Source organism: Trachinotus anak, unplaced genomic scaffold, assembly GCF_046630095.1.
Source record: "Trachinotus anak isolate AG129_WGS33_773 ecotype Australia unplaced genomic scaffold, CSIRO_AGI_Tana_v1 ptg000032l, whole genome shotgun sequence".
In the NCBI taxonomy this organism is placed as follows: Eukaryota; Metazoa; Chordata; class Actinopteri; order Carangiformes; family Carangidae; genus Trachinotus; species Trachinotus anak.
This window is the reverse complement of record NW_027273883.1, coordinates 8668906-8685170: the sequence shown is the minus strand read 5'-3', so window position 1 is coordinate 8685170 and position 16265 is coordinate 8668906. Positions and strand designations below refer to the sequence as shown.

Here is a 16265-nt window from a genome sequence, read left to right as displayed (position 1 = left end):
ATCGGCACCTGCCAAGTCTTTGGTGGACCCAGTGGGATTGCACTGACCCTGGTGGAAGTAATGGATATTAGAAAATCTTCCCACTGTGAGGAGGGGGAATGGGTGACAGAGCAGGGAAAAAGCGGTGAGGGAGGAGAAATGGATAGAACCTCAAGGACACAAAGCTACAATATGGCAGCACTATAACTGAGCAAAGATCTCCAGTTCACGGAAGGAAGAGAGCTGGAGGAGTTGATCTGATGTGGTGAGTCAACTTAGAAATAAATAAATGACTGGAATTAATGCCTTGTCTCTATTTCTTTGTTTTTAGTATTCCATTTGATTATTTCTTTTGTTTTTTGAAAACCTGATTTGAGGTAGTGACATTCACTGGTTTGTCTTAAAATAGCTCAATGTTTTTTTCTGTACAAGAAGCCAAGTCTGCCACCTTCTGAATAGTAATTGTTGGGATTCACTTTATCAAGTCTATATGCTCTCAATTCCCTTATTGAATATACTATAGGTTCAAATTTAATATTAGCATAATCTAACTGCAATGATCTGTAACCTGTGGTTTTTGTTGAACAGTTTTGAGTGGCACCCAAATTAATGTTCACAACCTGTAGCTACAATCTGAAAATGAGATGAACTGCAGAAGATACTAAATCCTGATTAAATGATGGATCTGACAAACTGAAATAGCTGCTGTAGCCGACTGACTCTGCACACCTTATTCTCCAGCGCTTCAAATGTTACAGGTCCTGATTTAGAGTCATTAAGATAAGTAGTAAGATTAGTAGTTTCACTTGCAGATTCTCTTACAACTGAGATGAAGAAATCCACAACATCTTTAGGGAAGACTTGTTGATTTCTAAAAACACAGTAAATTCGTGGTCACAGAGTGATGTTAGAGAGAGATGTTCCTTTATCTTTGGTTGAGTACCGACACACAACAGCCAAACGTTACATATTAGCTGTCATACAATTAGCAATAATTAGCTCCAGTGGATATAATCTGCTGCAGGTGACAGCTGTCATTTAGCGGCAGGCAAAAGCAAAACTTTGAGAGGCTTTATAACATTAGCTGGACTAAAAAAAATTTAATAATGCCTCAGGACCTAGCAAATCTGGGTATTTTGCCAACTGGGAAACAAAATGAAACCAGCTATCAGAACGCAATGTTATGAATCATACTACACTTGATGAGCGTCAGCTGAACATTTATGCAGTATTACTGGACTGATCTATAATTTGAATGAATGAATGAAAAAAAAAAAAAAAAAAATAGTAATGGGTGGCAAATCACAGGTTTGTAAACAGCATGAAATTGAAAAAAGTAGAAAAGATTGTACCCAGTCGCTATCAACTGTGAAAACAGCAGTAAATTAATGCTACTAAAAGAAATTTTCAGCACCAAAACAAAAATCCACAAAAGTTTTTTGTCTATTCAAGTACAAGGTGAAGTTCATTTTAAAGAGCAAGAAATTCTAAAGTCTTTCTTACATTCAAATTTCTGTTTACTTTTCATGCACTAACGTGTCTGTTGGACTCATGCTACCTGCATGTCGTCCAAGATGCAGTCTGTCTGTGCAGCCATCCAGCATTAATGAAGACAGAACGTTCGTGGTGACGACGCACACATCTCACATTAACAGAAGCAAGCCACTCACAGAGGGGCTGGCTTTCTGACAAGTGCTTTATTACCACAGGTTTCCCCTCTCAAGGTCAAAACCACAAACAATGCAACCCATTTCCTTTTCCTTACAAATGCACTTCAGTCATCTATTGCACTGTATGAACAGCATTGCATAATATATTCAAAATTATGGGTTGTACATCTTTTTTGATTAAGCCTTGCCTTGAGACGAACCAGACACAGACCAGGCCAAACAAATCAAAGCTGAGTAGAAATGTTTCAGAGCTTGTCATATCTCCTGTTGGTTCTTACAGGAAAATGCTTTCCCTTTTGCTTTTATGCTAATCTTATAGGGCAGACACAAAATGATATCCAGTCAATGAACTGTCAGGAAGGAGGTAGGATCAAGTGACTCCTTAGTGTGATGCAAAAATAGACCAAGGAGAAACTGATTCTTTGGCGCTGTAGAGGCTTTAATGTTGGTCTGTCATTATGTGTCCTGTGCAGATCTGGGCTCAGAGATGACAGTGTTTAGAGATCAGAGCACCAGAACTCACTGCAAAAACAGCCATGTTAATCATTCTTTGGGCTTGGTAGGATATTGACTCAATGCAACAGCTTAGATGGAAAGCGCGTTAGGACACAATTGAAATCCACTGTTTCCATTTCTCACTTTCATACGCCATGTACCAGGGGCAGAAAGGGGATTGAGAAGGGGAGAAAGACACATAGTTTTGCTTTGGAGATTTGAAACCTAGAGGATAGAGGAGGATTTTTCTCTCTGACTTTCTTGTAAAGCGAGAAAAGAAAAATTACCCAGCAGTAAATAGATGAGTTTGATAAGGCCTCCTAAATATAAGTCTTATCTCTCTCTCAATTTGAAACAGCCATGGAAGAAATAGGCCACGTTGTCACTCAGGCTTTTAATTAAAAACAGCAGAAAAGACTGTCTGCGTGTTTGCGTGTGCGCGCGTGCGTGCGCGCGCGCACATGTACCCAGGAGAAACTACTTTGAAAAACATTTATTCATGGTTAATTTTATCACCTTGAAATGACCTCGATCTTGTAATACTCTTTTTTTTTTTTGTCTGCTTTAATTTGCCTGCTTCAATCTCATTCACCCAGCGTGACAGACTGGGTGAATGAGACCATGTGAGAGGGAGAGAGAGACAGGGAGAGAGGGGTGACATGACCCAATGTCTATTAATCAGAAACTCAGCTAGGCTCACATCACTACAGCAGATAAGACCGCTTGTTGTTACACAGGTGGAAGTAATGGCTGGGAAGCACCCTTGTCCGATAGCAGCTTGTCCGAATGCTGAGATGTGGACTGACAAAGATACATACAAGGCCTGGAAACAGAGAGCCGCTGTCAGGATTTTGAGTGATAACAGCTTGAGTGAGAGGAGTGCAAGTGAAGAGGAACAAGTCGAAACAGACAGATAACACAGGGGTCTAAATGTGATTACAGCTCATCATCGGTTAGGCAGCATTCATCTAAACATTGATTTGTGCCATCTCCTGTTTATCTGACACATGATAGGAGGAAAAAAAAAAAAAAAAAAAATAGTCTTCGGTAATTGTAATGGTTTAGCAAAACTGAAGAAAGACAATGAGACACTGATCCACTTGAGTGCCTTGGACTGCCTTTTTCTTTCTAGGTGCATTATACAGATGATCTGATAGGAGAAGGCCCTTAATTTTCTTCCAGTCAGACCAGGTGAAGCAATAACTACTTCTCTGACTGGCATACAGATACAAGAGACACTGCTACTATGGTACTGGGGTCAGAATTTTGGCATTAAACGGCATTTGTGTTTATATCCATAAGAAAAGTTAGTTTATTGGAAAAAAACAATGTATGGACTCAAATTCTGCATCTTCTACACACGTTATGACTAAAGCAAGCATTGGAAAACCTTTGCCTCTGCCTCTTTGAAATCTTTTCATGTGAAGTGATAACAGACCATCCATTTAAAATGTAATTATGTTAAAGTTTTCTGATTACAAAATTGTAATCAAGCCAAGTTTCAAGTATAAAATGAGAGTAGCAAATCAAGTCCATCCCATTAGAGTCAGGTGTCAGCTGTCCAAGTCTGAAAAGATAACAGCCCAGATTTGATCATTTAAGGGCAGAGTGTATTGCCCAGAATCCCCAAATGTGCTCCTAGTTTACCGTTAAGTTGTGTATGAGTTTCAAAACAGATGGAGTCTATGAAATACTACAGGATAAAGTGGCAGTGGCAAGTATTTGCGGTACAGCAGAGTTAATAAATCAGCAGTGCAACAGCAGCACAGGAGTCAATCCTCAACCAGAGACATGTTTGCAATGAGTCAGAAGCAAACCCCCTCAGAACAACAGTAACTATCCACGACTAAATGCCACAAAACCATTTCAGCACTTAATATATACACATATGTGTAGTCAAACACACATATACATATTCTGTAATACATACACCAGACAACAGGTGGAGACGAGCAGATCAGCAAGAGCCAGAAAACAACCAGCAGTATCGATAGCCTCACATAGCCAGGCACACAAACACAGACTAAACAGAGCCATCTCAGAGCGTTTTCAGACATTGTACAGTATATGCATTATTAGCACACAAAGCAAATTCTTACCTTGTTGAAGCGAAGTTGCGATCCCCTAAAGTCTCGGTAGCAAACCCTTTGAGAAGAGATGTCATGGCTCCAAACAGGAAAACACTTGTTCTGGCTTTAGGTGGACATTTGAGGCCCACAGCAGTCAAACATTACGAGTGTTACGTTTACCATACAGCCCACATAGCTGGGGATAGAATGTGAGGGGTGAGGGACTGTGTGCAAGACGATCACAATGTTTACATACATAAAGCCAGATTACTACATTACCCTCCACTAGAGACTGGCATTGAGCTATGAGACAACAGCAAGAGGAAAAAAATAGGACACAAAACAAATCCAATCCAAAACATCCATAACACTCAAATGCGAGTAGGAATTAATATCACAAGACATTTCCCCAAAATATTTCTATAGGTTTGAAAATGACAGGTGCTGGCAAAATCCACAACAGCAACAATCAAGGAGGAGAACAAGCCACAAAACTACATTTGTTTAAAACACTAAATACTCAAACATCATTCTTATTTTAATACCGAGTCAGTCCACAGCATTAGAACAGCATAATGAAGCAGTGTCTAATAATAACCATTACAAAGATAAGCCCTGCTTCTACAAGACAGTCAGCCACAATTAATGCTGCAGCAAATATGACAATAGCATTTAGCTGCGCAATTAGCAGCTAGCATTATCTGAACAAGATGCCAAAGCAAAACCAACAGCAGCAGCAGCCATGCGCACAAAAACCCCCCCAAAAAAAACAAAAAAAAAAACAACAACAACACAGCCAGGAATTCAGCCAATAAAAACGCTTCCTCTTACCTTGATGAAGTGAAGGTAGTATATGTCACACTCTTTGGGAGAAGTTGTGGTGCTAAGTTTTGACAGGAACAACAGCAAACTCCAAACTTCTGGACAGTTTCAAATGGCTCTTGCCCGCAGATGATGTGACAAAGTGGGTCTTTGAGTGGTGGCGGCAGCAGCAGCAGGAGGCTTGGTTCAAACACTCGCATCCTCAAACAAAGCCGTCTTCCAGTCTTCCAGTCATACAGCCGGAGTTTTGGCAAGCTAAGTCGCTCAACACAAGCAACATGAGCAGCTGCAGCAGCCTCACAGCACAGCAAAACTCTAGGCTGGGCCCCGACACTGAAGCCGCAGTTATATTATTATCAATTTTAAAAAAAAACGTAGTCTTAACACTTACAGCTTGTTATCCAAACTGTGACTCTTTCTAAATATTATAAGGTCACCATATACAGTCCAAAATGCATCCTCGCTGGACTCAGGACTGAAGAACTGTGCTCTTTTGGAACAAATTGCTTTTGTTTCATGAGGCGTAAACACATCCAGAAGTCAAGTTAAAAGTCACCCTATGTGCATTCATGGTAGCATCACACAGGTGATTTTGATTGGGCTTGATTAGACCTCCTCTAATGTGGGCATGGCCCACTCTGATACCTCCCACATCCACATGTTGGCTTTGCTGTATCCGTCAGAGTGGGGCAAATGTCACCTCTATCATTTTTATTAGTGCACGGACTGTGTCTGAAATCCCTCCCTTGCGGACGCCTTCACAGTCATAGATGCTCAATATTTAACTCTATAGTGAGAAGCGAGTTGAGACTTCAGACGCTCATGAATCATTGCCATTTGCTTTCTTTTTTGACCAGTGTGAAGTCACACCACTTCCATTTTTACATCAAGTGTGACTTTTGAGGCTACCACATACTGTAGTGCATTCATTTCACCCTCAAAATCGGGATATCTAAATAAAATGGCAAACAGTAAGTACAGTGCAATATATGATACATAGGGACTCATTTCAGACACAGCCAAGGAGTCTGGTAAGACTGTGTGAATTCCAGTACAGCTCAGCCCACCATCACAATTTTGTATGTGTGCAGGGCCTTTAAGATATGAGAGTCAGAGTCTAAATTTAGAATAATAAGTCCAGAGTCTTGAATGAAACTACTTTAGGGTTCTTTTAGGTCACAGTAGGGGGGTGGTAGTAGCCTATGGCATTAACAGGAGCCCCTCAATAGCAAGTTAGCTTTAAGAGCCAAGCACAGCAGCGAAGCACCACTTTTGAAGATCAACTCATGAAATAGAAAAGCCCCAACTGGTACAATTAATGGCTACAGAAAAGAAAGGTAGTAAACTCCACTGACTGTTACAAATCATCTGCAGGGTTTTCTGCGTGCAGAATGTTATATTTCAATTGTAAAGGTTTATTTTTTAAGTAGTAATTTGACATTTTTATCTTAAGCCTCAAACCTCTATGTTCTCCAAGTTATTTTGCCTAACCGTCTGGCCACTTTAATACCAAATATTTCGGCAACCGTTGGCCACTTTTTGGCCAGGTTTTGAAGAATTTTTTACCCCACCCAGTGGTGCAGAAAATATATTCCGATGGCTATACATATAGAGAGGAGGAAATGATTGGAGAGGCAGGAGAAAATCAAAATTTGTAGCTGCAGCAGGAAGTGTAAAGTTTGTGAACAAAGATCAGATGTGTAGCAATGTATTGTATTATGTTTCTCTTGTATTTGTAGGTACCTGCACTGTTTTCAACAGCGCAGCATCTATTAGGGCAGCCTGACCAGATGCTGGCATACAGTACGTAGTAGGTATATGAACAATATGGTAACATTGCCTTTCAAGTACCTCAGTACAGAAATAGACCGTGTAATCTGAAAGGGGATGGGAAATGAACAGTGGGTTTATATATGAACATTCACCGCAATTCTTATTTCAAGCAATACTGTAAAGAAGACCAGCAGGTTTAGGGCAAAGGGCACTGGCAGAAAATTACAACCCTTGACTATCAATGGGGATGAAGTATCTTGTGGAACTACACTCTGGGAAATGGTGATCTAGGATCATTTATGTGGACAGATAGACATGGGTCAAAGGTTTCGGTTTATGGCAGTGCTCACCACAGGCTCTGTCCTCTGTCTGATTTGCCTACATCTTGTTAATTTCAGACTTTGTGCATACACATCCTCTTTTTCAGAAATGTATTATTTAGATAGAATGCCCACATTTTCTTGTAGTCACTGAGGGAAGATTGCATTACTCACTTGTTTTATTCCTCGTGGTTTTTTCTTGTTGGTTCACTCTGGGATCCACCAGTATCCATTTGTTTTCCCTGTATAATCGGCACATTTCTGATGTTTGCACGACACAGTTTGTCACATTGGGTAGTTCTTCTGTTTTTCCCTTCATTTCTCTGTTATTTTCTTGTGATGACAATGGGCTTCCGAGGCAGCTATTACCTTTTTTCTCCCACCATTTACCATTTGTTCAACTGTGCAAGCCCCAATTGTTTTAATTTCATGCAAGACATAGTTTGGTGTTTTGGTTAAATCAAAAGTATATTCAAAAGCGAAAGCCTTTCAGTTCTTCAGAGCTGCAGATCAAGGTTGTATTTATGTTAAGTACGCATATTTTATCAATCAAACACTGTTTTAATTTTGTGTGTTATTTTGAGTAAGTATCTAAATGAGGCCAGAATGCAGAGCCTAAACGAATCAGACTCCTTGATGTTTTGCAGTGTTTCATCTGTGGACAGGAGACAAAATTCACATTTGCATGCTTGCTGAAACCGCCCACTCCATATATCAAGCCACCGGGTGATCAAAAGTCAAGTTAATAGGGATACGGCACAAGGGGGAGTTTAATTACTAACCTAAAATACTTTCAAATGATGTTTGGGCTGGTGCTGTTGCTGGAAGCAAGTGTCTGGCAGAGGGGTGAGGCTCAGAGAAAATTCTGAGTCAAAGCAGCTGCCTTATTTGTGATGTGGGATTTAGAAAGCAACTGGAGCAGAGATCAATAAGGTGTAATAGGCCTGGGAATGAAATGATGCCAAAGTGTCCCATGTCAATGAATCTGCTTATCTCTGTCTGCCAAACTCCAGTCTACTAACCCATGCTTACTCACCTGTAGATTACAGATAGTGAACTGGAGAGCTTGCAGGAGCACTAAATAAGGCCCGAGTTCAACTCTGTGCCCCTGACTTATCTATAGAGCCAGAGGTATTTTTCCTACATAAGGCAGGTGCAGATGTGTGACTCCTGTGCTGAGAGGTTATGGTAAAGAGTTTAGGGAATTACTTTTTTCCTTCATTACATTGCCTAGAGCAGAGGAAGTACAGTACCACGAGACCACGGGAAAGCGCCAGGGGTGGGTGTATCAGAACTAATCCTGATCTAAGGATTATAACCCCGCATTATAGTTTCATGTCAGCACCTACCCTGTTATTTTTCCACTAAGGTGACACTTGAGCTTATGTGTATGTATTTCAGGAGCGGATGACATCATGGAAACACATATTAACAACCTCTAGGTATTGCCCAAACACTAATATATAATTGAATACAAAGTCATAAATGACCTATTTTTACTGTGCCCCACTCCTCTCTCCTCCATTCTTTCTCACCTGCATCACATGCATATACTGCAATTGCGTCTTTGAGGTTGTACCATTGTAAAAAAAAAAGCAGGCAAAACCCTCTCCTGGCATTCACCGATAAGGCATGTGAACATGCACCCTGCTATTCTCTTATCTCGCTGACATGCTCAAAACGCCCCCATGCCAGTGCTGAGCGTGACATGTGCAGCCCAGCGTTATTAGCGTGATAGGAATAGGTCCTTTTATTCAAGGACGTGACGAACATGGCAAATGCTGCAAAAGCCAAGCCGCTGTCGTCATCACTCTAAATGAGTTTTCCTCCTCTTGGAGGCAGGCTGTGTGCTCTGGATGGTCTGACTGGAAACGGGAAGCCAATGGCAAGTAGCGAGGCAAATTGGAGAGTGAGTGACAGGTTAACACCCGTCATCTGCATGGTTGATGGTTGAGCAGGTGCCCATCTCCTGGCCTGTCTCGTTTGAAAAGCTCGTTGGAGCTTGAACAGATCAGTCCTGATGTGGCAAAATATGCACAAGAAAGCCTCAGAATTTACTTATTTATTCGACATTTGCTCCAGATTCGTGGACTGGAGCTGGCCTGTGTCTCAGGTATTTCCTTATTTATCATCTGCAAGGCAAAATCTACACCATTCTATTGAGGAGCTGCCCACTTAAAGTGATCTTAAACTACCTACACTTGTCCTTGGCCAGGCTCTTGACAAATAAATGGTGACTTGGATATAATAATAGAAAGGCAAGCTGCCAGGTATTTGTATTCAGAGCCCTGACTGTGGATCTTAGCCTTTTATTGTCATGCATTGCTCTCTTGCAGGTTTTTAGCAGACAACTCAGGTTGTTTTTTGTTTTTTTTCAGCCTTAATGACAGTGTGAGCCACAGCACAAGTATTGACCTTGATAAACACTATGGGCTGAAAAGTCTCCTTATCAGTGAGTGTATTTTTAATGGCAGTCTCACTGTATATTTTTGTGCAGTCCAACATAAATGCTTTTGTGTGACTGGTGTTTACTAGGAATGGATAAAATGGTTGCAAGGATAATAAAGTTTGAATGGCATATCAATAGTATATTCGTACTGGAGGAGTTAATGCAGGATCAATATTCAGAAAATACAAAAGCTTTCATATATTGCAGTGAGAGATTCAGGGGTTTATCATCAATGCAAGGGGTTTCCAGAAGCTAGAAGGGATAAGAGGATTTAAAAAAGGGATTTAGCTAACAAAAGATGAGGAAAGAATAATGGAATGAATGTATTACAATTCTTTTTTATACTGTAAATAAAAGCTGAGAGATAAGACGAATGTGATACAGCTTTGTCTTTAACACTTTCGTATCATACACGTGTGCATGACGCAAGTGATGTAGGTAGTAGTAGACGGTTTACAAATCTCTAATCTGAATTTCTAAGTGAGTGAATGTAATTAACATAGATTTAAGTAGAATTTAAAGAGCAACAGATTTATTTGCTGTTGCTTTACTATTATTTGTTACTGTATTGCCATTATGATGAAGACAGCAGTGAAAAAGGGAATGTATTCCATCAAAATAACTCAAACGGACTCCAAATATACAACAAAATCCACCACAGCATAAGCCAAATGACTCATCACATATCAGAAACAGTGGCATGTTGAGGCGTCTCTTTAAATGATCTTGCCAGGATCCATTTCTGCTAAGGCACTCTTTAAAATGAGACTGTATATATATGAGTGGGCGGCGGTAGTTTTAGACTTATGTAGCCTTTACTTGATCTTTTGCACCTATTGTTGTAAGACTGTATGACAATAGCCATGTGGACATGTTGAGGGTTAAGTCCTTATGTCACTGCAATCATGAGAACATGTGTCACATTTCCATCCAGGACTGATTTTATGTCATACATTAATGTCCTGGAGCAACATTGCATTGAGCCTTCCTCCCATTTTGCCCTCTGCATTGACCAGCGTCATACAAACATGCACAAACAAGCAACTTTAAGGTTATTTAAAGGACAGTGATCAATAATGCTCCTGTAACTCCTACTTAATCTCCATAATGAGCTTTATTGCAGCAATTAATCATGTCTTAGCAGCCAGTGCCCAGCCTCCCAGAAGAATGCTAGCAGAATGAAGGCCAGGCCCGACTGGTGCTGCCCACAGCTGACTTCACAGGGCTCCCATGGTAGGAGATCCTGTTCTAAGAATTAGGCTGACCTCTAGAGCTGAGTAGCTGTTTGATTTTGCAAATTGAAATTAGATAATACTTAAAGCTTATAATCAGAAATATCCAAGCTATCCCCACCACTAAATACTAATACAACTCTCTGTAAATTCTGTCCTAACAAGTGAACTTTCCCTTATGCAATCATGTTACTGTCCATTTGCAAAGGAACATCTCTCTCATTGCAACACATGGAAAATAACCTGTTTCAAATTGTTAATCTTCTAAAAATGCCCAGTCACAGATATAAAGTGTATATAGTTACTCATCAATAAAACAGAATATAAAATGCATTTCAGCAAGTAAAAAAGGAAAGATATACACAGCTCTGTCACAATATACTCCATGGGATTAGTGTGCAGTTTCCCCATAGAGACTTTTTTGTAGAACCACAATAATTGTACTGAAGATGAAAGGTATCTATATTTGATTTTCCAAAAACCTTTGTACTGTATATTAATTATTAATTGAAAAGAAATCTCATTTTGAATGCAATTCTTTAATCATTCACACAATGTTTTTTTTTTCCTTTTTGCAAATCCATAAAAATGCCACTTTTATCTCATAATTTCTTGCTGCTGCTGCTGTGTTAATAACTTATCTCCTCCAGACACATGTCTTCGAGGGTCAGATCTGGTCGGAGGTGTTGTGTTCTCACATATATTGAAATGTCGCTGGTTTCAAAGAGGAGATTATCCCGTGTCAGTAAAGATTATGCGCTTTTGTGAAGTCTGTAAATGTTCCTATTTTATTTGGGTAAGGCACCATTAGACAACTCAAATCTGTGAAACTGATGGCATCTCTACACAGCTTGATCAAGCCTTCGTCTCTGGGAGTTTACACAAATGGGTACTCAATTCTCTATCTGAGGAGCCAAAACGAGTAAGGCAGGCTGGAGAGGTAGCAGGTGGTAGATGAGGCGCACGACACCAGGCCTCTTATGATGAATGATTCAACTGCATTTAGAAAACTATTGATTCTGTCCTGGGCCTAATAGAAGGTGATGATGGCATGGAGGTGAATCCATTACCGGGTAGGAAGCTGCGTGAGGTACGCAGAGGGCTAATGTGTGTCCTTTCCCATTTGTCATCACGAGCGTGTACGCAAGTAGAGGAGCATGCAACTGTGGCGTAACGGTGTGCTCCTGTCCTCTACACCTATAGGAGGAGATGGGAACATAGTCTATTAATCTTCGACAGCAACTCCAAAAAAGGCCAAAACACACTTTGCCACTCTGCGTCCTCCTGCCTGAAGAATCTCCATGTCAATCCCAGACAGAAAAAAGGAACCAAAGCAGCTGTCTTTACTCACCCAGGATCCTCTCTGTCCCCACCCGAAGCAGCGATTCGCCAACGTTGAGCGCGGAAGATGACCCCAAACTTCAGAGACACCAGAGTGTGTGCATTTACAGGCCTAAGAAAACATCTTTTATTAGTATTTTGACAAATTTCTTGCTGAAACTATTTGACTGGCATTGAAAGCTTCCTGTAAAACACACATATTCTATTATTGTTCAATGCTGTATGAAAACCGCACTCAGCCGAACAAACAATCCATCACAAGGTAAGCATGAGGGGCATCTGGTCACTGCCAGCAAGGCTAAGGTTAAGTTCTCCAGATGTGTTGGCTTTTGCCATTTCACTGGCATTGCTATAGGCTGAATTGCTACAGTGTTTCCATGAAGGTCTTATGACATTTGATTAGAAAGCCTTTTGGGAGTTCTTACATGCCTTTTCCTGAGTCCTTTGAAGTGTTTGCAGCTCAGTGGCACTGTATCAACAGCAGCAGGGAAACCTCACAGGTCTTTTCTGTTAGAATCCAAAAAGGTGTGCTGTTCCATTTTGAAATCTTTTGACTAACCCTCTGCCTCTGTCTTAAGAGAGAATGAGGGGCTAAAAAAAAATGGAACCACATTATCTCTGCTACATATTTGATTTTAAAGCACCTTTACAACATTTTGTGGTGCTTGAATTATATTTTATATTCTCAAGCTCATGCAGCCCTCATGCAGTTTATTTCACTGTGAAATAATTTGCATTCTTTCAGGGATAAGTGTATCATTCTTCTTTATAATTCTGTGTAAACCATCCAATATCACATTTTTACTATGATTCAGTTTGTACAGAGCAGTTGCAAATATTTTTCAAAATGTGTAGCTGGATATTTATTCTACTGGTAATATTTTACAACCACTTATTTATTCAGAGGAGATTTCTTCTTTCTTCCTCTTAGCCAGTCTGGAGAATTTAGGTTCCTCTGCAGACATGTTTTAAACAATGTAAAAATACTCTGCTATGATTATTTTGTTTAACATGGTTTTCCCACATAAAAATAAAATGGAATAAAACCGAGGCTGGAAGCACATCTACGCTTACTTCCTTATTGAGAAATGCTGGATCAAGCCATGCATCCAGCACACCACTGCTAGCTGCGCTCGGTTGATCGGCGAAAGAGTAGTGCGTATCAGGATAGTGGAGGAAACATCAGAGAGCCACATGTTTGAGCCTCAGTCAGACAGAGACACAGATGAGGAGTGCGTTGTGCACTAAAAACAGCGACAGGCAGACATATCACAACAGTTAGAGCAGATAGCATCTTTCATTTGTTTATGTTATTTGTTAGCTTGTAACTGGCAGTGGCTGACACAGCGTTAGTGGATGTGGTAATGAAAACTCTTGCTCTCTGTACTGACAAGGGTTTGGGCTTATTTTGCCCTCCCCCTGTCCCAACAAGTTGACGGAATTGGTTCCTTAGGTATATGATTTATGAATCCCTGGCTGTCTGAATCAGTTTTTTATGAGATTGTCATTGATTTGCTGCTGTTCCAAGATGGAAATATGTAGTTAAGGTTGACTGCTTATTTCGCTCATGATATGTCTTGTATTATATAAAAACATCACATGGATATGTTAACAAGGTCAAAGACTTGATTTTCCACTGAGGGGATCTTTAAAAGTGAAACCTTTCAGTCAAATGAACTGGTGGTATTTAAGAAGAATGAAAAAATGGCTAATTGTATTGTATTTTTAATAATGTGGAAATATTTGCAAAGAAAGGGTACATTTTGCTTTATAGATTGCTTGCAGTGAATAAATCACTTGCATATCCAATATTCAGGTTGGTACAAAGCCTATGAAATCTATGAATATTTTGACAAAATATTAAAGGGAGAATAGATAGAAGAGAATACATACTGTATAGCAGAATAAACCATGATTATCTGCATTACTCATATTATTACTATCATTACTGATGTTTCTTTTCATGACTCTAGTTCCACATTTTTTGCCTTTGTAAAGACTGCTCTCCTCTCTTTATCTCAACATGCAGCCGTTTGCTCAAGGGGATAGTATTTTTAACTCAAGAAAAAAAAATGTTTGGAGCTTATTTACCGCCATCATATCATCAAACTGTCAAGAAGCATCTTTTGCCGACTAAACCTTTCGCATATCTGTGTACTCATAATTGATTCTCTGTTATATCGCCAGGAAAATGCCACCAAGATAACTGAGCGCTGCAGCATGGATTGTATAAAACCCTCACTGAGGTTTGATAGACTGACTGTCACATCTTATCACAACTTTGAAACACTGAGAGGAAGGAGAGAGAGTGGGTGAATATGCACTCGACTCCTGTACCTCAAAAGGTGTTTCTGTGCTAAACATTTTCAAAGTGTTCTGCCTTGAAAATATCATTTTGTATTTTTTTCAGGTTAGTGGAAACGCAAGGATTAAGTGAGATAGAGGTTACAACCGACTTTAAGCAACAAACTTTAAAAAAAAAAAGTTTATGTTTGGAACTTTCCGTATAAGCCATCTAAGTTACACATAAAAATGTGGGCACAGCAAATACCAGGTAAGTCTGCAGACACAATGGTCTTGACTTTTCATGAACCAGGAAAATGGGAGTAAAGCTTTAAGCCATGAAATGACCCTTATCTAGTGTAACTGACCCTTTACCGAGCCACTGAGAGTTGCCAGTCAAGCTTTCCATTCAACCATGCAGTTTCCAATAATAATAATAATAATGGTGGCAGATTGAGCACTCAAAGTTTATCATAATATTTGAAACAGTGAGTCCTAATCTCAGACTGAGGCAAACAAAAACAGCTTGTCATTTCTAGTTGGCAGCCATTGATTTTGGCAGCTGAAATGGCACCTGTTGCTATTTTATCATCTCTAGCTAACAAGCTAATTTATGTTAGCCCCACTTGTTGGCTGAAAACCTAATTTCCAGGTGACTTGTTTTAAATCATGGTCCCTGTAAATGGGCTTTAAATATGCGCTTGATGGCTACACACATGATGCTGAAACACTGAGGCTGAAGCTACATGCCCTCCTCAATGTCATCTTCATTTAGAACATGGCAGTAAAGGAGTAGCATTGTCTTTGCACTGCAGGGTATGAACTTGTTAGCTCTAGTATGGTCTAGTATTATGGGGGAAAATGTAAGCTCACATTGTCATAGTTTAATAAACTCAAGTTGGAAGTTTAATTTAAAGAAACTGACAACATACTATGACTTGGCAAATACCATGCTGTCTTTCTTGGGTATTGGGTTTAGCTAGGGAGTGTAAACTTGCCCAAATCCAATAAAGAGCAGGGCAGAGCTGCTTAAGTTACCCTAAACTCTGATACATTGGTTCCCACACAATAGAAGAATACTAAGCAAGACACGTGACACAAATCCTAAGTCAATTTTTTTGCAAATAATGTAACCTCTAATGTAACCCCACAAAACAATGTAGTAAGTAATTCTTTACCTTGGAGGTTAGGTTAGGTTGCTGCTGTAGGCACTAAGCTGGTTAACCAGGCGTGTTAACACTTGCAGCTCATGTTAGAGCACACAGTTAAATCCAGTCCTTTATGTGTTCTTGGTTTTCGAAAGGATAATAAGATCAAAGGCCCAAGCCTGCTCATTACATACCTAGTATAACTCTTGGAGAAATTTCAAAGATTGACAGGCCTGCTGTGCCTAGTTATGGTGACTAAGCTGTGACAGGACAAAATCTGTTTGGGGGAGGACTTTACCAAAGCTTATGGCTGACTTCATATATGTAGAGGATTCAGGACCCTGGACAGCATTTCACCAAATGCTTTGTTTCAATCATTAAAGCTGGAGATATATTAATACAGAGGAAAGTTGAAATAGATATTATAGGATAGGCAAACATTTGAACATCTAAAAAATAAAAATAACTTGATTTGTATAGCACTTTCATGCAGAGATGCAGTGCAAAATGCTCTACAAAAACAGGATTAAAGAGACTTAGCTTTTTCTCATCTATCACATTCATGATGAAAAATTGTGTTCATCTGTACTTGAAATTACTTTGCTCTTTTGTGTTTTTGTCAAATCACATTTATACAATTGCGAGTGCTGGCATCCAGTCTTGACAGCTTAGCTTTGAACTGTA

At 39.8% G+C, this 16265-nt stretch overlaps 1 long non-coding RNA gene across 1 annotated transcript in view; it reads right to left on the bottom strand.

Annotated features, from left to right (window-relative positions):
- The window catches only part of LOC139613484 (uncharacterized), a 41838-nt gene extending 34630 nt beyond the window's left edge, over nucleotides 1–7208 (bottom strand). The window contains exon 1 of the long non-coding RNA XR_011686763.1: nucleotides 5045–7208. This is a non-coding gene — a long non-coding RNA (uncharacterized lncRNA). The remainder of the gene's footprint in view (nucleotides 1–5044) is intronic.
- Between the last annotated feature and the right edge of the window lie 9057 nt (nucleotides 7209–16265).